The sequence below is a fragment of the Somniosus microcephalus genome, chromosome 5 (genome assembly GCF_052327205.1).
Source record: "Somniosus microcephalus isolate GS21.2 chromosome 5, FLI_Smic_1.0, whole genome shotgun sequence".
NCBI classification, from domain to species: domain Eukaryota; kingdom Metazoa; phylum Chordata; class Chondrichthyes; order Squaliformes; family Somniosidae; genus Somniosus; species Somniosus microcephalus.
In genome coordinates, this window is record NC_140991.1 from 223,786,016 (window position 1) to 223,812,035 (window position 26,020).

Below are 26,020 nucleotides of genomic sequence, written 5' to 3' on the forward strand. Positions count from 1 at the left end.
CAGGGGAATGGGACTGACTAGATTTCTCTGCAGAGAGCCGCATGGACTCAATGGGCCGAATGGCCTCCTTCTGTGCCGTTATGACTCTATGACTGTATAAAACTGGACTGTAATTCACTATCAAGATTCCAATAATTTGCCTAGAAATGTAATTATGTGGTGCCCATTTTAAGGTGCAAAATGGGCACCTTACCATGCAATATGATAGGTGATCCATATTGGATTGGGCTGCTCCATCGGCTTTGATGGCAGAACAATTAAAATTGCTGATTAGATATTTAAATAAGAGAGCTACGCTTGATGCAAAACCCAAACACTAAAAAGCAGTGATTGCAAGTTATATCATCAAGAAGAGACAGTCATGACCCAGAGAATTATAGGGCTGTTAGCTTCACATCAAAAGTGGGTAAAAAAGAGGAAGCGACTTCTGCACATCTACTGAAAATGCCGATAATAAATAAAATCCAATTTGATGCTCATGAAAGGGAATTCATGCCTAACAAGCTTAGTGGAACTGTCTTAGGGTCAAACCAAGTCTGGGGACAAGAGGTCACAGCATATGGATTGTAATCATTTAAGTGTTTTATCAACCAATATAGCAAAAATCTTTGTACCTTCTGGCACAAATTTAAAAATGTTTTACCTCACACATCACAAGGTTCAAGAATATTAGTATTATGTTAGTAATGCTACTGACATATCAGTAGTTTTAATACTATAATAAATATATTCTGTTAAAAATTCTACATTAAAAATAAACTTGATTGGAAACTTTTTGCCTTCAGAGTTCTCGGAGCAGATCTTTGTGCACCAGCAGTGCATATTGGGAATTTAGTTGTGAGCCCGTACCTTCGCTTTATCTGTGTTTTGCTCCAGTTTACATTATCATTACTGCTTTTCTATATTCCCTTTTCTATATTCCCATTTAGATAAATTTAATTTCGCATCCAAAGTGCGGCTTTTTCCTCACTAAAACCTTCTGAAAATCTGCAGCGTAGAAGTGGTAATGAAAGGAAAACACTGGCTCGTGCAGTGATTGCTGGTTCGCTGTATATCTTCAAAAGAGAGCTAGACCCATTTCTCATTGAGAATGAGATAACATCGTACAAGAGGAAGGAATCCTGTAAAATAAGTCTGTGACATTGTGGTCTCTGGGATTACCTAAAGGAGTCAGCGAAGAATTTTCCAGATTCTTTTCTCCCTAATTGGCTTGAATTTTTATGTGTTTTTTGCCTCTCCCAGAAGATTACATGGCTATGGGTGGGTAGGGAATGTTTGTATCATTATGCAAAAGGCATCATGACTAAATGGGACAGGCATTTTCATATGCTTATATGTAAGGGATCCCGCCAAAACTCAAAAAGAGCTTTTCGAAATGATATAAGAAATAGGAGCAGGAGTAGGCCATTTGGCCCTTCGAGCCTGCTGTGCCATTCAATAAGATCATGGCTGATCTTCTACCTCATCTCCACTTTGCTGCACTATCCCCATATCCCTTGATTCCTTTAATATTCAAAAATCTATCAATCTCTGTCTTAAATATACTCAACGACTGAGCCTCCACAGTCCTCTGGGGTAGAGAATTCCAAAGATTCACCATCCTCTCAGTGAAGAAATTTCTCCTCAGCTCAGTCCTAGATGGCCGACCCCTTATTCTGAGACTGTGACCCCTGGTTCTAGACTCCCCAGCCAGGGGAAACATCCTCCCTGCATCTACCCTGTCAAGTCCTGTAGGAATTTTGTATGTTTCTATGAGATCACCTCTCATTCTTCTAAACTCTAGAGAATATAGGCCTAGTCTACGCAATATCTCCTCATAGGACAATCCCCCCATCCCAGGAACCAGTCTGGTGAACCTTCGTTGCACTCCCTCTATGATAAGTATATCCTTCTTTAGGTAAGGAGACCAAAACTGTACACAATACTCCAGGTGTGGTCTCACCAGGGCCCTATATAATTGCAGTAAGATGTCTTTACTCTTATACTCAAATCCTCTTGTAATAAAGGCCAACATACCATTTGCTTTCCTAATTGCTTGCTGTACCTGCATGTTAACTTTCAGTGATTTGTGTACAAGGACGCCCAGGTCCCTCTGAACACTAACATTTCCCAATCTCTCACCATTTAAAAAATATTCTGCTTTTCTATTTTTCCTACGAAAGTAGATAATTTCACATTTCTCCACATTATATTCCATTTGCCATGTTCTTGCCATTCCCTTAGCCTGTCTATATCCCCTTGAGGCCTCCTTGCATCCTCCTTACAACTTACATTCCCACATAGCTTTGTATCGTCAGCAAACTTGGATATATTACATTTGGTCCCCTCATCCAAATCATTGATGTAGATTGTGAATAGCTGAGGCCCAAGCATTGATCCTTGCAGTACCCCACTAGTTACAGCCTGCCAACCCAAAAATGACCCGTTTATTCCTACTCTCTGTTTTCTGTCCGTTAACCAATCCTCAATCCATGCTAATATCCAGCCCTAAGCTACCCCAGGAGAAAACACTACTATATGATGTTTTGTTATGTTAAAGGCACTATATAAATGCAAGTTGTTGTTGCTGCTATAAATATGGCATTGGAAAGGGCAGTGAGGTGTCCCAGAGGTATTAGAGCAGAGTGTAACACAAACAGAAAGGCCTCAGTTTAATGTTTGATATGAAAGCTGGTATCTCTGATGCCTTCTTTTTTATCCAAAACAGTTTATTCATTCTTTCCAAAATTGCTTCCCTCAGCACTGCCTAAAGAGGTGCAATTGTTTAATGCTGCATCTTAAAATGATTTGTTGAAGCTAATACTCACATCCTCTTCAATCTATTGAAGATCACACAGGAAATGTAGTTTATTATGGTTTCCAGAAAGTGATTAACTAAAGTATAGGATCAAGGGTTCAAGGAAGAGGTTGGATAGAAGATTGGCTATAAATAGTGATTTTTATTTTGAATTGTGCAACAACTGAAGTCACAAGGCTTTCCTTGACCCTTTGCAAACATAGATATTCCATTCTATGGTCGGGATTTTGCAGGGCTAGTGACGGCGTATGTATAGTGTACACCGTCATAAGTCCTCAGAATGGCCCCACACGTTCCGGGTTTCCGCATGCACTGCACATGCGGATACCCGGAACTTACGATCTGTCAAGTTTTGTATTGACAGATCCTTCACATTCGTTGCAAAAACACTTTTGCTGGCGCAGAGTTGGGCTGTTTGCCCAACTACCGCCCAGCAAATGCTCACGAAACCTTTACGCCTGGTAAAAGCAGACATAAGGCTTTCTTTTACCAGCGTAAGGGTTAAAATAAATGTTAAAATAATTTTTTTTAAATGATTAAAACATACACATACATTTAAAATTAGTTTAGGTAAATTTTGGCCCATTTTAAAATGTTTAAATTTATTTTTCCAAAAATTACATTTTTATTTTAAATGCTTAATTAAAGGGACTTTTAATTAATTGTGAACATAGGAACATTTATTTTTATTTAAGTGCTGTGGATTCTATTTATTTGGGGATTTCTAATATCGTTTTGGGGATTCCGTACATAAATGGAATCCCCATAGCATCCTAGGAATCCCCCTTTTTGATTGGTTGGCCGGGCCACGGATGCGTCCGCGGGATCCCTAGGTCTTTACACAGGCATATGCCTGCAGGCCCAGGACCCGAAGAGTCCAAAGATCCGGAGACACCTGGTATGTTCAGATTTTTTTCGGTTTGGAGGCGTATTCTTCTGGTACGCCTCCGACCACAAATTCAGGACCATTATTCCTTCTGATGGTTTTTAGTGAAAATTATGAACAGCAATTTCTATTGAATTATGTAGAACAGCCTGGTTTTTTTAAGAAGCTGAACATCATTTAAATAAATTCACAGACTTAGAACCTGAGCATGTGTTATTCAATTTTAGCACAGGTAAGGTAATGCATTTAAATGTTAAATTAGTACTTATGAATTCACAACAATGGGGAGAAATGTGTAGAATATGGAGCTTGAGAAAGGCCAGGATGTGAGAGTTGATGGGGCCTAAATTGGGCCAAGTAGCAACCCTTTTCTAGGCACTATGTGGCCAAATAAGACTCAAAAACATGATCCATGCACACTTCCGACGGGAAGTGCACAGGTGCCATCTTGATAATGCAGTTTGCGTGCACACACCTAACGACTGCGGACAGCATGCGGAGCAGCAAGATGATGACACGAATCAGTGTAAAACGCTGATTTAAATCCATCGCTGCCTTTTTCAAATCCCCATGCCTTAACCCCGCACAGCTGAACACAACGTTAAATGGAATGAAGGACCTCCCATCAGTGCTATTTAAAGGGATCATGAAGTACCTATAGGTTAGTTGCTGGATTATTTCTTCTGGCTGCTGGTGCAATTGTATACGTTTTTGGAGCTTCCCAATACATGGCAAAGTTTGAATACTCTACAGTATGGTTGGGCCTCCAGCACTTTCTTGTCATATAAAATATTTTGCTGAAAAAATTACTTCCAGACTTTGGTGACCTAGTAGGGCTTACTCTTGGCATTGAACATGACTGGGAGAATGAAGAGAGGCCACACAGAGCAGGACAAGCTGCTAGAAGAGAGAAGAGGAGGAGGGGGAGAAGGGATCTTAGAAGACTATATCTGCCGAGCAACTTCAGGGAGCAATTCACTTACCTCAACTTCAGCAAGGACCAATACTTGAGACATCATCACTTCCCTAAGGAAGTCACGAGTGAAATCTGCCAACTGATGCAACCACAACCGCAACCTGAGAGCAGGGCAAGGGCAGCATTCTCTATGGCTGTGAAGGTGACCATGGCACTTAATTTTTATGCATCTGACACCTTCCAGGCTACAGCAACATCTCGCAGTTTGAAGTGCACTGCTGTATAAGGGAGGTTACTGAGGCTGTCTATACAAAGGGTAATAAATTTATCTCATTCCCTCTTGCCAGACATATGTAGGAGTGAGCATGAGGTTTTCTGTGGATTGCAGACTTCCTGATGGGACTGCAAACACATTGCCTTGTGTGCTCCTTCTCTGAACTCGGCCATTTTCATGAACCGAAAGAGATTTCACTCCCACACTGTGCAGCTGGTGTGCAACCACAGACAATGCATCATGCAGGTGAATGCCCGTTTTCCTGGCAGCAGTCACGATTCCTTCATTCTGCGGCAGTCCTCTGGTCCTCCTGTATTTGAACCACCATGGCAAGTCAAAGGCTGGCTGATGGGTGGCAAGGATTATCCCCTCATGACATGGCTCATGACTCCGATCTGGGACACACACACATGTGCACAGCAGGCCTACAATGAGAGCCATGCTGCCACAAGGAACATTATAGAGCACACCATTGGCATCCTCAAGCAACGCCTCTGCTGCCTGGATCGCTCTGGAGGAGCCCTGCAATGCACAGCTGAGTGGGTATCAGGATGTGTGGTATTATGCTGCACAACCTGGCCATTATGAGGGAACAGATCGTGCCAACACGTATAAGGTGAGAAGCTGAGGAGCAGGAGCATGATGAAGGGAGGCTGCAATGTAGAAAGCACCTTTCTGCCTGGGCTCTATGTGATCAGATTACCCATGAGCGATACCAGTAATCACAACCACAACCCCCCATTCACCAAGAGGCCCACATTCCTTACCTTTCCTCTATTACTGACCATCACATTGCCCGCTTTCTGACAACACAAAAATAAAAACCCACCAGAAAATGCACATTCAAATCAAATTTTATAAATTTACTCGTTAAATAATGCATACAAAATGAAACTAATTTTCTCTTAATGTCTGTCTCCTGTGAGTGCTCCCACGAGGTGCTTCCCCAGTGGCTGCAGCATGGGTGGTGGAAGGCTGCTGACCTTCAATTGAGGAGGCTGCAGATGGCCTTGCCTTGAGCAGCTCTCGTCTAGAGGGCCTGGCTTCAGACTGCACCATTTCGGCATGGGCGGCAGCAGTCTGGGCTTGGCTGGCTGACAGGCAACAGCAAGGGCACTGGTGGAGTGGCAGAGGTGGGAACAGGAATGCTGTCATCCTGAGAGAAAACAGCAGGTTTGTGCTCCATGGAGCCGCTGCCACTCTCCCAAGGTGGTGCCTCAGCAATCCTACTGATCTGTTTGAGAACAGACTGATGGACTGCTGTGAAGGCCTGGAAACTGCTTTGAACAGTGGTATCCAGACCCATGATGGCAGCAGTCTGAGCTTGCAAGGCAGCAGTCTGAGTTTCTAATGCAGCACTCAGAAATTTGAAGCTGTTTGGCCTGTGACATCAACCATCAGATGCTGTCTCATGGTGGGATTCACGGGTGTATTGATGGAAGTGACCACCCGCTCCATGTTGGAAAGGATGGGCTTCAAGTTCCCTACAAAGCCCTGTGCAAGTTGGAGCTGTGCGTCCTTCACGCACCTTGACTGTTGCATTTGCAAAGATAATCCAGAGACCGTAAGCAGAGTTCAGTTCATGTTGCTTTTTTAATGGCTGCTCCACACACACACTCCCAGGCAAAAGCAATCGAATACCTATACACAATACAATGATAACAGCACTATCAAACCCATGTGCTCAGGCCAAGGCAATCGAGTACCTATCACCAATGTCAGACATAACATTTCCTCCCCCCTCACAGAATTTCAAACATGAAATGTAGTGACAAAGTCCTGTAGGTGGCCAGGGCGAGAACGTGTACGAACAGGCCAAGGTGCGGACTGGTGAAGAGTAGGCTGAAGTGGGGACTGGTGAGGAGCAGGCTGAGGCACAATATCTGCTTGAGGGTTGGCTGGCTGAGCCACATGTGCATCCCGCCACTCTGGGGGTAAGGCTTGGGGATTAGGTCCATATAATCCCGCATCAGGGGGTGCTGGCACCTTCCGAAGGTGGCTGGCATGCCACCAAGAGCCGTCAGTGAGGCAGAAAGTGGCTGGTCCAAGCTGGCGGCTGACTTGGAGAGGGGAGGACCAGAATGACGCCATCTTATTGTTGCGGTGAGGCCTGCGGACTCTGACCCAATCGGAGACTGAGATGTTGGGCGCCTTGGCCCTCTTCGACTGATCAAAGCGGAGTTTCATCTTCTCCTGCTGTCTAGCGACTGTGGCTTGAGCCGGTGGAGCAGGGCTCTGAGCTAGCGAGGGGCGGAGCCTGCCAAGGGGCAGCATGAGCTCATGGCCTAGCATGAGGGATGCCGGCGAGACCCCTGTAGTGGAATGCTGGGAGGCTCTGTAGTGCAGCAGTGTGTGGAGGAGGGCCTTGTCAAATGCACACCCCTGGGATAGGTGTGCTCTGAGGCCATTTTTCAGTGTCTGGTTAAAATGCTCCACCCCACCATTTGACTCGGGGTGGTAGTACGTATGTGATGGATGCCCTTGCTCTCAAGGTAAGAGGAGAGTTCCGAAGAGACCATTTGGGGGCCATTGTCTGTGGTGATGGCCTTTGGATGCCCCCAGCGGGAGAAGAGGGACTCAAGTATATCAATGATGACCCGAGAGGTGACGGAGCCCACGGCAGTGACCTCTGGCCATTTTGAGTGCAGGTCATAGGTCACCACTAGGAACCGTTGATGGTGGGGGACACCATGGATCTCCCCGCAGACATCCAGCTGCAGGTGCTCCCAGGGCTGAGAGGGCCAGGCAAGGGGTTGCAGGGGTGGAGGAGCTTGGTGGCCAGTCTTGCCACTTACAAGGCAGGCTGCACAGTCCTTGACCAGGGCCTCGATTTCCCTGTCGATACCCGGCCACCACACTAGGTCTCGGCATTGTTGTTTGGGCTTCACTATGCCCAAGTGGCCCTCATGCGCCATGGATAAAACACGCGCACGAAGGGCACTTGGGACCACCGTGCAGAGCCCACGTGCAACACAGGAGTCATTCCAGCAGGAGAGCTCCTCTTTAACTCTGGAGTAGGCAGACAGTTCCTCAGGCACCTTGCGAGGCCAGCCATCTCTGATGAAGGTGCACAGCTGGGAGAGGGCCGGATCCTTTTCAGAGGCCTCTTTGAGCTCCTGGAGAAAGACTGTGGTTTGGAGAGGCGTGTGCAGCATGTGGATGATATCCTGTTCCACATGGTCAGACCCGACGAGCGGGGCTGGGGCAGAGGCAGTGCGGGAGAGCAGATCTGCAACAACATTGTCACATCCTGGTGTGAACTGGAGACTGAAATTGTATTGGCGGAGGTGGTCAGACCAGCGGTGTAGACGCAGTGGTCTGTGGCCCGTGCTGGATGTCGATAGCAGGGCAGTGAGAGCCTGGTGATCGGTTCGCAGGGTGAAGGCACGGCCATACATGTACAGGTGCCACCGCTCACATGCCCAGACGCACGCCAGCGCCTCACGCTCGCCTACTGAGTACTTCTGTTCGGTGGGGCTAAGGGCTCAGGAGGCAAAGACGATTGGTTTCTCCATTCCATTCTGTATCTGCGATAACACCGCCCCCACAACTGCAGCGGACGCGTCGCAGGTGATGAGGGTGGGGCTGGCGATGTCAAAGTGAGCCAACACTGGAGGCGACGTGAGCTGCGATTTGAGGAGGCGAACAGCTTCCGTACAGGCTTGTGACCACACCCAGGGCTCATCCTTTCGCAGGAGCTGGCGCAGTGGGGCTGTGGTGGCTGAGTACTGGGGCAAAAACTTCAGGTAGTACCCAGCCATGCCAAGGAAGGAGGCAACCTGTGCTGCAGAGCTGGGTTCTGGGATGCTGTGAATGGCATCCACGTTTGACTGGAGTGGGGATATACTGTCAGCCGACAACCGAAACCCCACAAATTCAATCTCTGAAACAGCAAAGACACACTTTTCGCCATTCAGTGTGAGCTTGTGTTTTGCTAGAGCCGTGAAAACTCTGTGAAGGCGTTCGTCGTGAGTGGAGGTTGAGGGCCCATGCACGACGATGTCATCCAGGTAGATGGCCACCCCAGGAATGCCCGCGAGCACAGAGGACATCACCTTTTGGAAGCAGCTGGGTGCAGAGCTAAGTCCAAATGGCATCCTGTTGTACCGAAAGACGCCAGCATGTGTCACAAATGCAGTGAGGTCCCTGCTGCTGGGGTGGAGGGGAACCTGTAGATAGCCCTGTCAAAGGTCCAGTTTCGAGAACAGGATGGAACCCTAGAACTGCGCTGTGAGTTCCTCTGACATGGGCAGTGGATATTTGTCAGGGATTATGGCCTTATTCACTGCTCGAAGATCGACACAGACGCGTAGACCACCTGACTTTTTCATTGCAACCACCAGGTTGGAGACCCATGGGGAGGCATCAACTGGTTCGATGATGCCAGCTTCCAGTAGCTGCTTTAGTTCAGCTGTGACCCCATCACGGAGAGCAAGCAGGATGTGGCGCAGTGGCTGAATGACGGGGGTAACGGTGGAGTCAACCATGGGCTGGTGAGTGAAGGCAGTCAGGCAGCCCAGACCCTCGAAGAGTGCTGGCCATGTTTGGCGCCACGGTGAGGCGACGTGCAGAATCGCAGACCCGCCGGTGTCCAAGAGAGAAAAACCCAGGTCAGTGAAAAGATCCAGTCCCATCAGGTTAGCTCCTTGGCGTGCCACATGAAAACAAAAATCTGGCAAAACTTTTGTTCCATAGTGTACAGTGAGGTTGACTGAGCCCACTAGTCCAATTTTTGAATTACCATACCCACAAAGGGCAGTGGAGGGCGCAGAGAGTGGCAGGGAGCTGAAAAAGCATTTGAATGTGTCCACATTCAGCAGTGAGACACTGGCACCAGTATCCAACAACAGCGGAATGCACACATCATTCAGGTTAATTGTGCATGACTTGAAAGCCACTACTGGCCCAGAGCTCACGTTGTGAATTATAGTGCTTGAGGACTGAGAGTGTTCATTTGTAGCAACCGGGGCAGAGCGGCAGACATTGGCAAAGTGATTTTGTTTTCCACAATTGCGACAGGCTTGGCCGCACGCGGGGCAATTCTGCGCTCTGGTAGCATGTGAACGAGATCCGCAGTTTCCACACTGTTGCCGCGGTAGTGCGCGTTGCTGCCATCGCGCGAGCATTACCGTGTCAGAGCTGTCGGGGCCGAGGGCGCTGTCACTGGGTGTGTGTGCTAGTTTTGCTGCACATTCGGCTGCAGACTCCACTTGAAAGGCAATGTTGACTGCCTGTGACATCAACAGATTGTCGGACTCGAGTAACAGTCTTTCACGCACTCTCACATTGTTGGTGTGCTCTTTTAGTTGATCACGCACCATCTCGTCTTGTAGTGCACTGAACTTGCACGAGCTAGCTAACCCCCTCAAATTAGCCACGTATTGATGCACAGGCTCGCCGGGGATTTGGTGACACTGTCTAAAAATGAATCGCCGCAGGAGGGCACTTTGTGGGGCAGAGAAGTGTGTGTTTAACAGAGCCACAGCCTCATCATATGATTGAATTGAGTCTGCTGTGCATAATGTCCCAAGAACACGCTGGCCCTCCGCTCCCAAGCAATGGGATAACAGTGCCTTTTTCCGTGATGTACTCACATTTTCTAGTCCAAGAGCAATGAGATAGGTTTCAAAGGACTGTAACCAGTGAACCCATGGGATCAGTGGCTCACCTGGTAATGCAAGGAAGGGAGGAGGTGGTGGAAGAGAGATTTCAGCCATCCTTGTCGCCAAATGTTGCGTTTGCAAAGATAATTCAGAGACCGTAAGCAGAGTTCAGTTCATGTTGCTTTTTTAATGGCTGCTCCACACACACACTCCCAGGCAAAAGCAATCGAATACCTATACACAATACAATGATAACAGCACTATCAAACTCCATGTGCTCAGGCCAAGGCAATCGAGTACCTATCACCAATGTCAGACATAACATTGACATTGCACAAAGGCTTTCTGGCAGGCTTTCCAGTGCACCAAGCATTTGGTTGTGTACACCCTTCAGTCTTCTACTGTACCCTAACCCAGCAAAGCCCTCATCTGAGTCCTCTGCAGCAGAACTAGTGTATGACTTCGCCCTCCAGTGAGCTGACACCTGCACTATCCTTTCCCCCCACCCTAGCTCCTGCGCACTTGTGCCCAGTGTCTCACCACGTACAAATCCCTCCTCTATCTTAGTCTCTAAAATATGCGCAATGTCAGTCTCTGAGCTGGTGGCTGCGAGTGTGAAATTGAGTGTCGGTGTCTTTTCATCTTTATTGTCTTCTTCATCTCCCTCCTCTGACTGGGAAGGGTTCGAGTTCTTGGGTATCTGAAATGAAAAAGGGTGACGGGTTAGGTTGTTATGAGGGGAGAGGAGAAAGTAAGATGTGCGTGCTTACACCATTTGCAGCTTCTGAGTCAGAAGAGATTGTGGGATGAGGGAGAAGTGGGAAGAGAGAAGGATGATTAGGTACGCAGATACCCTCTTCAGCAATCGCATCAGCCACACCAGTGGCCACGGCCTAGGTGATGCCCCTTCTCATGTTGGTCAGCACTGTCTGCTCCATGCGGGTTAAAACATGCAGGCGCAATTGCCCTCCTCCAGTTCTTTCCTGCTGCTGTTGTTATGCGCCGCCTTCTCCTGCAAGAAAGAGTAAAGTGTGCCAGTGAGTGTTGTGCAATATGTTTGGATGATGTGGCTGTCATTGCAATAATAGCTGCGAGTATGTGCGAGCTGTGAGTTGTGGGTGCGAAGCTCACAATAGTGCTAAGTGTGTGAGGGTGAGGTAAAGCATGAATTGAAAGGTTGAGTACTGATTGATAGAGATTGTTAGTAGGTGGGTGATGGGGGTGCAGTGAATTGAGCAGTGGATGAGGCTAGTGATGTAGTTGGTAGGATTTGCTATTTGAAATTTGAACTCACTCACCTTGACAATTCATGTCAGATCATTAAACTTCTTCCTGCACTGCATCCATGTTCTTGGAACTACATTCCTGGCATTGGCCTCCACCGCTACTTCCTCCCATTGCCTCCTGAGCAAATGTCTTGAGGGCCTCCTGCCCCCCTGCAGATGTCTCTCATTCTCTCCACGTCTTGTACCATGATATCCAGTGCATCATCAGAAAATGTTGATGCATGCTCTCTCGCTTGTTCAGCCATTCCTCAAAGTATCACAGCACAATTCAGTTTTCAAATGATTCACAGCCCTTGTTGCAGCCACAATGCACCTCCCCTTTAAGAGGTGCAGACTGCCTTTAAGTAGCACTAGCCACTCGCGATATTGGGCCCTCTGCTGATGTGTGCAGCCAATGAACAGTGCAGGCAGTTCTGGCTGCATGCAGCAATCATGTAAAGCAGCAGGCAGCATCAATTTAAGGTGCTGCCTACAATGCAATGAATGGGCGGGGGCAATGTTCGCTCGGATTATTTTTCCTGTGCGGTCCCTGTTGAGTCTGTGTGTCCCAGTTATGCTTATTATAAATCACTGGACACAGACAACAAGAATAACTTTAACAGGTCTTTACTATTCGGAGGTCAGGGCTGAACTGCCCAGCAAATCACTACACAACGTTTATATACCGGTGTGGTCACCACCGGTATTACAGTATACAGCAGCCAAGAGAAAGTAGTACATCTCTTAAGGTAGTTCTCTTAAGGTGGAACAGGTTACATACACCACAGTCCTCCCTTTTTAGCTTAACAGTGTATATCCCCATTTAACATAACATAATAACATATATATATATATATATATATAAAACTTCATGCAAAACAGTTCAAAGATTCAGTCTCTGAGGAGGCCTCCTGATCCGAGTTGGATAACGCCTTTCAGGGGTCTCTGATTCTCGTTGCTGGGGTGACTCATCTAGTTGATCTCTTATGGATTGGACATCATCATCAGGTACATTCACTTCTGAGGTAGATGCTTCAGGTTCACTAACTTCTTCCACGGTTGTCTCTGCCGTAACCATGGGTTCGACCCTTGTTCTCGATTCTACCAGTTGGTCAGCATGACGTCGTATTACATTTTCACCAATATCTACCGTGTACATCAGGGGTCCTTGTCTGGCCCGAATTGTTCCAGATTGCCATTTCTCATTTTTATAGTCCCGGGCTAACACTGGTTGTCCTATTTCGAAACTCCGAGTGGTCTTGTTATTTATATGCTGGAACTGTTTGTTTTCGACTTCCCTCCGCACATTTGGTTTTAACAAGTCCAACCTGGACCGCAACCTCCTGTTATAGAACATCATGGCAGGACTTTGGTTTGTCACTGCATGAGTGGCGTTTCGATATGCCAGTAGGAAATTGTCCACCTTGTGTTGTAGTGGAATCTGATCTTCACTCATGGCCTTTATTGCTTTTTTGAACGTTTGTACAAATCTCTCGGCCAACCCGTTTGTAGCCGGATGATATGGGGCAGAGGTATAATGTTTCACCCCATCCTTTTTCATGAATTTCTGGAATTCTTCTGACACGAACTGCGGTCCGTTGTCTGAACATATTTGTTCTGGCAATCCATTTCTTGCAAATATCGTTCTTAGCACCGCGATCGTCTTTTCCGAGGTAGTGGTAGTCATCTTAATCACTTCTGGCCATTTAGAATGTGCGTCCACCGCAATTAAAAACATGGAGTCCATGAATGGACCAGCAAAGTCAATATGTACACGTTGCCATGGGGTTGAAGGCCATTCCCATGGATGCAGCGGTGCAATCGGAGGTGCATTTTGAACTTTTTGGCACCCTGAGCAGCTTTTCGTCAGATCCTCTATCTGTTGGTCGATACCCGGCCACCACACATAAGCCCTAGCAAGGCTTTTCATCTTGACTCCCCCCAGATGACCTTCATGCAGTTCCTTTAGAACTCTCTCTCTTAACTTAGGAGGAACAATCACCCTTGTTCCATACATCAATGTTCCTTGACAGACGGACAGCTGTTCTCGTCTTGCTGAGCATGCCGGTAACAGTGGATCACCATGTGCTGGCCATCCCTTCACTGTCAATTCGTAGACCCGGGACAGTGTTGGGTCGTTCCTGGTTTCTCTTTCAATACTTGCATTGGTGACTGGTAAACATTCGATTATGGTCGAGTGAAATAACTCAACAGGGTCAACCGTCGGTGCCTCCTCCGCTGTAGGTAGTGGCAGGCGTGACAGCCCATCAGCATTACCATGCTGCTTTGTACCTTTGAATTCAATCTGATATTGATGTGCCCCTAGGAAAAGGGACCATCTCTGGAGCCTCTGTGCTGTCATCACCGAAACACCCTTCTTAGGGTTAAAAATGGATACCAACGGCTGGTGGTCTGTCAGCAGCGTAAACTTTTGGCCCTGCAGGTAATGATTAAACTTCTTTACTCCCCACACAAGGCTGAGAGCCTCCCTATCTATCTGAGCATAGTTGCGCTCAGCGGAGGTCAATGATCTGGATGCGAACGCGACTGGCCTCTCCAAGCCATTTGGCAACTTGTGTGAGAGTACTGCCCCAATACCATATGGAGAAGCATCACAAGCCAAACGAATAGGCAGCGTTGGGTTGAAGTGAGCCAACACTTCCTCTGAGGTGATCAATGCCTTGCTTTTGCGAAAGGCCCTCTTACAGCCCTCGCTCCACTTCCATGGTACTCCCTTCTGCAAAAGAGCGTTCAGCGGGTGCAGCACCGTGGATAAATTTGGCAGAAATTTATGGTAATAGTTAATCAACCCTAGGAATGACCTCAACTGTGATACATTATCTGGAGCGGGAGCCTTCACAACAGCTTTGATCTTGTCAGGAGACTTATGAAGCCCCTCCTGGTCAATGACATGACCACAGTACGAGATCCGCTTCTGAAAGAACTCACATTTCTGGTGATTAACTCGAAGTCCATATTCTTTCAATCTGGTGAGCACCAGTTCCAAATTTGCAAGATGTTCCTCATCATCATCTCCTGTAATCAGAATATCATCCAGGTAACATTGTGTGCCTGGAATTCCCTGTAATACCTGCTCCATGGCCCTCTGCCAAATTGCTGGAGCCGATGCCACTCCAAAAACCAGTCTATTATACCGATACAAGCCTCTATGCGTGTTGATCGTGAGATACTGGCGTGACTCTTCCTCAACTTCCATCTGTAAGTATGCCTGCACCAGGTCTATCTTGGTGAAGTGTTTCCCGCCAGACAACGAAGCGAAGATATCCTCAATCCGCAGAAGCGGATATTGCACCGTGTGAAGCACCGGATTAACAGTGATCTTGAAATCTCCACAGATGCGAACCTTCCCCGGTTCCCCCGGCTTGTTGCTCGATGAACGCTTCATGACGGGAACAATGGGCGTGGCCCACTCACTCCAGTCCACCTTAGACAGTACTCCTGAACGTTCTAGCCCTTCCAGCTCAGCTTCCACAGCAGGTCGTATCGCATAAGGTACCAGTCTGGCTTTGAAAAATTTCGGGTTTGCATGTTCTTCAACCTTGATGGTTGCCGTAATTCCTCTCAGTGTTCCCAGTCCCTGTTGGAACACCTCTTTAGCATCGTCCAATATTCTGGACAATCGTTTAGGTTTGACATCTTCTTTTTTACTGGAATCTACCGTTAGTGCTTTTAAGGAATGCCAGTCCATATTTATTCTCCTGATCCACTCCCATCCCAGTAGTGGTGGACCTCCCTCAGGTAGCACATATAAGTCCATTCCTCGGCTTTCTTTGCCCTTGTGGACCACCTTTACCTTTATCTTTCCGATGGGGTATACTCTTTGCCCCGTGTATGTTTTCAATACAATCTCCGTATCCCGTAGGGGAATATGTGGGAATAACCTTTTGTAATCTTGCTTATTCATGACCGTCAATGCCGATCCAGTGTCCAATTCCATCTTCACTTGGACTCCTGCTATCTGAAGTGTGACCCAGATAGTTTGGAGGTCTGCTTCATTACCCACATTGTGTACTCTTAGACAACCCAGTTCCTTACTGCTGGAGTCTGAATCTGACTTCTGTTCATCCGAACTGTTCTCTGTCACCTTGTGTACCTTTCTGCACTTTTCCTGCGGTGACTTTTTGTTGCTGGTCTTCTTTCCTGAACGGCATACTTTAGCTATGTGACCAAGCCTGCCACATTTTCTGCATTCCTGATTTTTGAACCAGCACTGGTTCTGATCGTGCGTTGTCTTTCCACAACGACAACACTTTACTGCACCCAAGGCCATTTGATTGGTGCTGAGTTCCGATGACCTTAGCTGCATTTCTGCAGTGCTTCTCGCTGCGGCTTCGTGCGATGCTGCAATAGTGACAGCTTTATCAATCGTAAGATCATTCTCCTCGAGCAGTCGCTTTTGTGTTCCTTCTTTTAACAATCCACACACAAATTTATCTCTCAGCGCATCTGCTAGTCCTGTTCCAAACTGACAGTACTTTGATAGCTTACGCAGTTCAATTCAGAATTCAGCGTTGCTTTCTTCTTTCAGCTGCGTTCTTCTGTAAAATTTAAATCGTTCCGCTATCAGCAGCGGCGTGGGGTTTAAATGATTTTTCAGGACAGTAACAATATTCGCGAAAGTCTGATCCGCCGGTTTATCTGGTGATACAAGGTGCTTCAATAGCCCGTATGTCTTCGCACCCATTGAGTTTAATAAGGTTAGTGCTTTCTTATCATCTGGTACCTCATTTGCTTTACAATAAACTTCCATGCGTTCTACATACGTGGCCCAATCTTCGACATCGCTATCAAAAGCATTGATGTTACCATGTTTAGGCATCCTTGCAAGTTTCTTTAAATTTTATTTTTCCCAAAATGGCGGCTTCCTGCGCTTGTCTTCTTCCCCCGCCTACTAAAATGGCGGCTTCCCGCGCTTGGCGGTTTTTCCCACGCTCGTCTTCTTCCCCCGCCGACTACAATGGCGGCTTCCCGCGTTTGCCTTCTTCCCCCGCTGGCTGCAATGGCGATTGCTGTGCTGCTGCCGTTCTCGCCTCCCCAGCGGTTCTCAATTCCCCGACGCTGCTTTTTGCTCCCCTGCGGTTCCCGTGGGCATTCACGCTTCCCTTGCTGTTGCGCCTCTCAGCCCCGCTTGCAGGCCGGTCCTTTACACCGGCTGCGGTTGAGTTCTCCGCGGTCCTCGTGGCCTTAACGCTGCCCCAGTCGCTGCGCCTCTCGGCCCCGATTGCAGCCCGGCCCTTTTCACCGGCCGCGGTCGAGTTCTCCGCCCTTTTTCCTCCGTTTTCCCTCCCCCACTCCACAGCCAACGCGGCCGACTTTCTGCTCGTGTCGCTGATCGGCTTACCCACCACTGTGGTAGAAGGGATGATCACTGCCTGTCGCTGATGGAGGGCTTCGTGGTCAGAATTTTTCTTTTTAACCCGGGTTCTCGATGCCTCCCATGCGATGTGGTGCTCAGCAGGATGATGAGGGCGGATGCCTCTTCTCGACGCCCGTTCTGAGGACGAAGCTGCCTTGGATGTAAAACTGCCGCAGGGTAAGATCGGACTCATCGCCACTGTTGAGTCTGTGTGTCCCAGTTATGCTTATTATAAATCACTGGACACAGACAACAAGAATGGGCCAGAAATTCCAGGCCAGAAGCGTGAGTACGGTCGGCTTACTCACGCTTCTGTCCGTTGGAAATGCCGGCGTTCAGCATGAATAGCGCATGCGGGGAACACCGGCATTTCCAGATCTCGATCGCGTGCGACTGCACAGGCAGCGCTTGCGCAGTGAACTTCATAGATTTCATTCATGAAATCCGTGAGGGTAAGTCCTCAGAATTTACACTTGAAAAAAGCAAGTGTAAAGTGGTTCATTGGCTGCGGAGGAAGAAACATTTTATCGTGGAGCTTCTGAAATGCAATTTTTTTGTTTGGGAAAGGGAGGGAAGTTATTTTAAGAAATTTTAAGTAAGTTTTAAAGTTTAAATTTTTTTTTTTTAAAAGGGTTTTCAGAACGGTAGGTAGAAGGAGCAATTGTGGCTGTGTGAATGGAATGTGAGAATGAGTTATGTATGTATGTCCACATATATTCCTTTACGTATATGTATGTATGTTTTATATTCCTTTACTAATGTGTATGAATGTATGTTTTTAATTATGATTTTCCAATAAGTTACTTTCTCTGAAAGTCATAATTAAATAATACATTCATACACATAAGTAAAGGAATATATACATAACACGCAAAGGAATATATACAGACATACATACTTTCAGAAGCTCCACGATAATAAATATCTTCCTCCGCAGCCTCTGGAGCAACTGTACCCATGCTTTTTTCATGTGTAACTTGTAATGACTTGACCTCACTGAAAGCATTAATGAAAGCGGCGAATTATACTGCGCACGCGCTGCCTGTGCAGTCGCACGCGTTCTGCCTCTGAACCCCTTCATTCAGAGGACAGGAAATGCCGGTTTTCCCCACATGCACTGTGCATGCTGAAAACCGGCATTTCATCCAGCCAGATGCGTAAGTACCCCGACCGTACTCGCGCATTTGGAAGGGAATTACTGGGCCAACATTTTACATGTCAATAAAATGAAAAATTTAACAATTGCACAACTTGCCCCCTCGCATCTGCGACTGAGGGTCCAAGGGGGTGCATTGCGCAAGAGGTCATCATCGTACGTATCCTCACACTGTTCCCTTTGGGGAACTGTATGAAGTGGTGGAAGGATTTATGGCCGTGATTAACGCTCATTCCGTGACCGTAACCACCTTTGAACCAGCCATTAGGGTGGTTAGTCCTATGGCGGGAGGGTTTTACGGGCTCCCACAACCCATCTGAGGGGGGGGGGCCACCAACACCCACGGACGCAAGTATCCCGCTGGATGTCCACCCAGAATTTAAAGTTGGAACTCCGACTCCACTTGCCGGGACTGTCTGGAGTGGGGTTCAAAACCCTACTCCTTCTGGCCCAGCGGCGGGGATGCTTACTGCTACGCAAAAGGCCCACTCCGCACAAAAGGTGACACCCATACGTTTCCTGCGCCTTTTCCCTCCCCGTGACTGGAGCCCTATGCTGCCATTTCACGTTGCTAATCGGATTGGGCCTTTGTCATAGCGGTAGGATCCCCGCCGCTGGGCCAGATCAGGGTAGGGTTTCGAACCCCGCTCCAGACAGTCCCGGCAAGTGGAGTCGGAGCTCCGGCTCTAAATTCTGGGTTGACATCCAGTGGGATATTTGCGTCCGTGGGTGTGGGTGGCCCCCCCCTCCTTGTATAGCTTGTGGGAGCCCGTAAAACCCTCCCGCCATAGGACTAACCGCCCTAATGCCTGGTTCAAAGATGGTTACGGTCACGGAATGAGCGTTAATCATGGCCATAAATCCTTCCACCACTTCATACAGTTCCCCAAAGGGAACAGTGTGAAGACACGTATGACGACGACATTGCTAAATAAATAAATGGAATTAAAAAAATTCTTTTAGGGCTTTTAAAAGTCTTTAATTTGCTTTAATTCTGTTTAAAACTACTTCAGATTACTCAAAATAATGTAAACATTTTAAAAAGTTTATGAAAGTTACCAAAATCTTCAAAAAACTTCCAAAAACCTATTTAAACTGCTGCTTTGCATGTAAAAATGGTTAGCAGCTTGACAGAAACATTGGGGGTGTGTCCAGTGAAACTGAGACCTCAAGGGGCGTGTCTCACTTGCACTGCACGCTCCTGACTTCGCGCTGGCTGCACTCCTGGGCGGCGTGACGTCATACGCTGCCCGGGATTCTTCTTCTGGAAACACCAATTCCAGGCGTCCCTGGAGCTGATCGGCAGTAGCGCGGGGTAAGTGTAAATACGGGGCTTGCACGCGCTGCAAGCCCCGTTCTGGAATTTCTGGGCCAACAACTTTAACAGGTCTTTACTATTCGGAGGTCAGGGCTGAACTGCCCAGCAAATCACTACACAACGCTTATATACTGGTGTGGTCACCACCGGTATTACAGTATACAGCAGCCAAGAGAAAGTAGTACATCTCTTAAGGTAGTTCTCTTAAGGTGGAACAGGTTACATACACCACAGTCCCTTTAACTGGCTGCGTGGCCCATTCAAATTTTTGGCCATGTGTGGTTTCTTCCATTTAAAAGTTGATGAGTGGCCTTTGCGGGACCTCCATGCCGCTGCGCGGCCGCACAGCTTAGCGGGAACATTGGCCATGGGCTAATCACACACTGCGATCCCCATGCCCGTTTTTAGGGGTTATCCACTTTAACCCCCAATTAGTCATTCAAAACAGCACCACAATGCAAGGATGAAATTGAAAGCCAAATGGAACATGTTGCTTTACAGGTAGATTCAAAAATATAAGTCCATTGGTGCAATATTGTCACTTTGATGCATTCATTGGTTTAGTTTGTCCAGCTTGGTCATACTTTAAAATGAAATATGGATTGAAATTATGCTGTGCACTATTATTTAACAAACTATTTCATGTATTTGTTAATAATATTGCAAAGCATGATTTCAACCAATAAATATTGAAAAAGTAAAACGATCAACAAAATGTATCTAGGACTTAAGACTTCAAGCTACAAGGAGCCCTTTCCTTGGTTTATATAGATAATATGGACAACCTGGGTTCAATGAGTGTTTGCTCTAGCGAATAATGCATCACTAACCTGCTTGATGTATCTGTGCATGGTGGATTGAATGATGTTGCTGATGTTCCAAGAGATAACTCGAACAGAGCCTGAGGCATAAGAGTTCAGGGTTGTGGTGACCTTGACTCTCATTGGCAATACCACCCCTGATGGAAAAGTTGTCTGTAGGTCAGATTCCAGCAGCTTGCACATCTTTGTGATTACCTCCCTGATGAAGCTCAGCCCATGAAAGCAGTTTTCCTCAGATATTTCTGGTAGGGTCTGAAGACATGGCTGCATGGGTAAGAGTGGGTATAGGCAGCCCACCTCTGGTGCAAGATAACCTGCCTTGCATCCCTCCTTTTATCCACTTCTTATTCTCAAAAAAAAAACTGAAAGAAGGAGGAACAGCCAATAACAATTCTCATATTCAGAACTTAGATTGTAGGAATCAAAAATTACAGCCTTAAGTACAGTATTTACTTTTCTAAAGATCAGAATTTCACTCACCTTTATTGCCCATTTTATATGGGCAAACTGAGTGCACAGTGCACGCTTAGTGAGAAGATTGGAACATTCTGCAAGGCTTTCTCTGAGCCACATTAACCTGAAATTAAGCATTTGAATGACGCTCTCACACATTTTATTTGAGGGCGTTTTAAGCCAACATTAAAGGTCACCCAGAAAAGAGTGCCATGCACGAGTCAAGCAGGGATCTAATGAAATGGATCTCAGCTTGATTTCCAGCCCTGGCACATCTGCATCATGCTGGGAGAAATGATCCCCATAAATCAGTATCACTGGTTTGGAGTCAGATTATGCAGTTTTGCTAAAGGACTTTTTCTTATTACTATTTTGAAAGTTTTATTCCCAATAAATCTATTTGAAATGTTGGTGGATTATCTTTTATCAAACTTATGCTCTCAATTGGAATTTGTCAATGATGACATGGAATTAAGCTTAATTTATAATCAAATATGCATTTTTCCCTTTTTCCCCATAGTGTTGTACAAACTTTAAAAACTTCAGTAAAATTTAGCTGAAAATTCATTCTACTTCAATATTAACTTACAATAAAATGGGTTTTGATGAGTGATTATTGCCTGTGTTTGTTCTAATCTGTGTTATCATTAAAACAATATCATGTTTGCCTGTCTGATGATTCAGTTATGGTATATTTGACTACATAGCAAATACACACCCAGGAGCTGATTTATAAACATTTGATTGAACACAGATATAACTGTCTGACTATCAATAAATAACTACCAGTAAAAGGTACAATATTTGCTTTAAGTAGAATTAATCTGTTCACAGTCCATTAAGATTTGACTGTTAGATTCTCTTCAACATGCTTCACTGATTCTTAGGAAAACCGTTTACTCATATTTTCCGTGTGAAGTGAACTGTGCATTTTGTTTAGTCTTGTTTATTAATGGGGGAGTGAAAGAATTTTCATCATATCATCATTAAATAATTAGTTGTGCTATCATTCCAGATATTCATGATAAATTTATCATTTACTCGAAACAACTTTAGACTAAATAATTGATAAATTGAACACAACATTTAAACAAAATGACGAATGTTGGGATTGAATAGGGAAATGGGTTCGGAGGAAAAATGTATAGGATGATAAATTCAATACCTAGGAGAAACAAGAGTGGGAAGTTCACTGGGCAATGACCATAGTAGCATTGATAAAATAGAGAATGCCAAAAAAGCTGGAAATGAAAGGGAGAGGTTGGAGACTAGAGGACCAATTTTCCTAGACAAGTGTTATCTAGGAGCAACTGGAAATGCACTATGCCAGGGGGCACTGAGACAAGGTGTGATTTTGATTTTCCAGTAGACCCTCATTACCATACAGAGGAGCGATTTTGACTGTTGCTACAGGAAGTCTATTGGGTGCAATGAAGAAAGTGAACGGAAGTCCTGATGGTGCCTGGGGCAGCTGCAATGTTAAAGGAGCAGGCCAAATGGAAGCCTCACGAGAGACCCAGAAGTTCTTCAGCTTTTAAAGGTTATGGGCAGGATTTTTATAGTGCCAGTTCCTGAAGAACTGTGTCAAGTTTATAGTTTAATTTGTACCTGCCAGAGGTTGTGATTTGCAAATCAGTCTTCATGTTAATTTAAAGGCTCATCCTCTGTGAATGAGTGTGTGCTGTGCCACGGCTAAGATGGCAGCAGCACCCCAAGCAACAGTCCAGCACCTCTGTAGTCTTCCCTGGAGCGAATGGTAAAGTGGGTAGCACCGTGGTGCCAAGCAGTAGGTGGAAGAACAGAGAAAACAAGAGTGGGTATGAAGGATTATATTGTAGCAGGGTCTCCGTTTGACTGTGCAGCCTCTATTGAGACGGCATAGACCATGTGTAAGGTTAGGGGAAGAGGGGGATTAAAACTCTATTGTAGGGAACAGCTGCTAGTGGCTGAAGATAGGCTGGCCAAGGCTTTCATCACTAAATCTAAAATTCTAACAACATTCTTAAACTTGTACTGAAGCTTCAAAAAACACTCTTACTTCAAGAAGCCAAAAAATAAAGCTCATTCTTGACAATACATTAAGGCAGGGAGCAGCACTATAACAGCTCTGGAAGCAGTAGTGGCAGATTTAGGAAGAGTGAGGAAGTCTTGCTGCAATTATAAAGGACTTTGGTGAGTCCATACCTGGAGTACAGTGTACAGTTTTGGTCTCCTTACCTAAGGAAGGATATACTTGCCTTAGAGGCAGTGCAATGAATGTTCACTAGATTGATTCAAGGATGAGAGGGTTGTCCGCTGAGGAGAGATTGAGTAAGGGTCAAGAATGTCTCGGAGTGGCACCCCCGATTGCTACCCGAGGGCCTTCAATTATACCTTCGTCGAAAACCCTTATCTGCATGCCAAATCAGGTTAGTTCTTTGTTTTAATCTTGGCGGGCTATTTTAAATAATGGTAGCAATCCATACTAACTGGTTTTAGATGGCCGGTAATCGCATCTACCGGCCTGATAATTGACTTGTATTGTCCTGAAAGTTCCTTGATGGGCCTGTCCGGCCTCGATGACTCTGTTAATCTGTTTCCGATAATATATGTAGACTGCTTGATGGCCTTAACTATAGGCCTAAACTGAATTTAGATTTGCCTCCAATTCGGTCTAATGCATAATTCAGAGCCCTGTCTGGTTCCAAAATACAAAGTCTCTCTTCACAGAAGCCTGCAGCTTGGGTTTTGATTTCTCCACAAGCTGTCTGCGTTGCAGAGTCCATTTTAAAATCTCACAGGCTTTCTGCCACGAGGCACGGACGCCATCTTGGGTACCCTTTTTGATTTAAAATGTCCACACAGGGTCCCGTTTATTAATAACAGCCTTCGGGGAAATGCAGAAATTTTGCAAATCTTACACTAAAGAAAAACATCTGAATGGCCAATTCAAGAAGACCATTTTAACTGTGGCCACCCAATATAAATGGGGCGGTGGCAGCTTGAAAATGGCTTTGGATCACTTACTACCCCTGCTAAGCTGATGCTCTGGCTTCTGCCGTCATAGTGGGTGTATTGATTTCTTTGTGGGTTCAATGATGAGACATTTATGAAAGAGAATGAGTTTTAATCTAAAGTCTGTTCAACTCTTTATACAGCATTTCAGGAGACACCCTGCTAGTGATCATCTAGAACAAAACCGAAACTAAACTAACTGCCTTGCTTCTCTCAGTCACATGCCCTCTGCTGGTCAGGCACAAGCAATCAATACATACAAACATGCTATTAAGGCATCATAATCGAACAGGCAAATACCATCTCTATTTGCTGATATCATTACATCTCCTTTTCTTAAAACAAAAGTATTTTACTTTTAACTAACAACATGTTTTCTTTGTATTAATCTGCATTTTAACTGTAACACTTAATGAACTTACATTATCATTATCATGATCAAGGTTTTTTAACCTTGCTTTGTGTGTTCACATGAAATATGTCAATACACTAGAACTTGAAGAAAGAATAAGATAACATTACTTCCTTCTATAACAATAGTCCTTAAATTTGCTCAATGAGTCTCTCAGGAGGCTTCACGTGTCTTGAGGATTTTCTGATTGATTGTCCTTGAATCTGAGTTGTTGCCTCAGATGATGTGTTCTCAGCTGTGTGATCAGGTTGTTCAACAGTATCAGTCTCTTGACCTGCTGTGGCTGGTCCCATGAGAAGATCCCGATGATTTTTTCTCAGAACAGCACCCTCATCGGTCTGAATGGTGTATGATCTTGGTTGAACTTCACTCAGGACAGTTCCCTTCTGAGTCCATGTGTTTGTTTTGTCTTTGAACCTTACTTGGTCACCAGTGTGGAGTTCAGGTAGGTTTTGTGTTCCTCTGTCATAGTAGTACTTTTGCTTTTCTTTCTGTTGTTCTTTGAACTTCCTCACTTTCTCCCCCTCTTTTGTTTTCAGTAGGTTCTCCGGGATGGGTAGGTTTGACCTTAGCCGACGTCCCATCAGGAGTTGGGCTGGTGACATACCACACTCGAGCAGCGTTGTGCGGTATACAAGCATGCTCTGGTAGAAGTCAGTTCCACTGTCTTTTGCCTTGTACATCCGTCTTTTCACTGTGTTTGCGGGCTCTCCTGGGTCAACAGCTCTGGACAACGTGTCTGCTGTATACATCAGCTTACCCGGTGTGTACGCAACATTCAGTTCATCATAGACTGTCTCTCCTTCGCTTTCCACAACGAGGACTCTCTTTACCAGGTTCAGTCTCTCACAGGCTTTTAAACCTAGTATGGCTTGCATATCCTTTGGCACCACGATTAATGCTAGCGTGTGCTCTCTGTCCTTGTGTGTCACTTTGACAATGCATCTTCCTTTCACTGGTATTTCAGTACCTGAGTATCCTATCACTTTCACTTTGATTCCATGTATCTTTGGTCTGGGTCTAATTTTCTTAAAATCAGTCTCTGATATCACATTAACTTGTGCTCCAGTATCCAATTTAAATGGAATGTGTATGTCATTCACTTTTAGTGTCAACATCCAGTCTCTTTCTTCTTTTTTGTTTTCAGACACAACATCTACATAGAACTCCTCTATGTCGCTTTCATCTACTGCATGGACCTTGCTTTGTTGTGCTTGGTTCTTACAGCAACGGGCATAATGGTTGTTTTTGTTGCAACTATTGCATGTTTTACCATATGCTGGACACTTTTTTGGTGTATGCTGTGTACCGCATCGACTACATGACTTTCGATTGTCCCTTTCATTTTCGTTCGCTGGCCACGCCTCTTTTTTCACATTGGCGCTCGTTTTGTTAAACGGTTTGTATCCGTTCTTTCTCACTGCATCCACGTTGCAGCTATTGTCACTGAACAGCTCCTTTGCCTGCGACTTCACAGTCTCTGTAGCCCTACACAGTGCTATGGCTTTTCCCAGGTCTAGATCTTGCTCTCTTAGCAGTCTTTCCCTTAGACCATTATCCGGAATACCACACACCAGTCTGTCTTTTATCAGCGAGTCTGCCAGTCCCCCAAATTCACACGATTTGCTTCTGTTTCTCAGTTCAGTCACATACTGATCAATAGTCTCACCCGTTTTCTGTACACATGTGAAAAATCTGTGCCTCTCAAACGTCACGTTACGTTTAGGTATGCAGTAGGCCTCAAACTG

The 26,020-nt window shown here is 45.8% G+C and overlaps 1 pseudogene; it reads right to left on the reverse strand.

Annotated features, from left to right (window-relative positions):
* Window positions 1–5,778: 5,778 nt before the first annotated feature.
* On the reverse strand, window positions 5,779–20,906 carry LOC147117599 (uncharacterized; annotated as a pseudogene).
* Window positions 20,907–26,020: the final 5,114 nt, after the last annotated feature.